Consider the following 652-nt stretch of genomic DNA (forward strand, 5'->3'; position numbering starts at 1 on the left):
TATATTTTGTTGCAGCTTTTTACTGAGACATGTCCAAACAAAACTGGAAACACAGTGTATAAGACTATTCTAATAAGCTTGAAAGTCTTGAAACTTGAACTCCATCAAGTTTAACAAGCTCTCAAACACCACTGGTTGACAGAGCCTGTACCATGTTTTACAGATGGCAGTAGATACTCCCTGCTGTACCTCTAAGACCTATTTCCACTGATTTTCAGTCCAATTTTTGTGCAGTTTAGCATACCTCAGCCTTTGACATGACTTTTGGAAAATGTCCATCTGATGTAGATAGGCCTGACATTTCTTTCTTTTTTTTTGACCTCCACTTTCCTAAAAAACAATTTAAGCAAAAAATGCACATTGTGCCCAGATAGACCGGGTTTTTGACTAACAGCTCTTTGGGAAGCACCTTATCACTTGATCATTAACAGAAATATCTAATCAGCCAATCACGGCAGCAACTCAAGGGGGGGTAAGTTTTCGGACATTGCTCACTTACTGGAATTTTTCCACACGACCACAGAGAATGGTAAGAAAAAGAGAAAATATCCAGTGAGCAGCAGTTGTTGTCGAAGGTCAGAGGAAAATGGCAACATTGCTTTGAGTTACTAGGATGGTAAAAGTAACTGAAATAACTGCTTGTTACACCCAA

Source organism: Haplochromis burtoni, unplaced genomic scaffold (assembly GCF_018398535.1).
Source record: "Haplochromis burtoni strain Fernald_Lab_line unplaced genomic scaffold, NCSU_Asbu1 Contig_656, whole genome shotgun sequence".
Lineage (NCBI taxonomy): Eukaryota > Metazoa > Chordata > Actinopteri > Cichliformes > Cichlidae > Haplochromis > Haplochromis burtoni.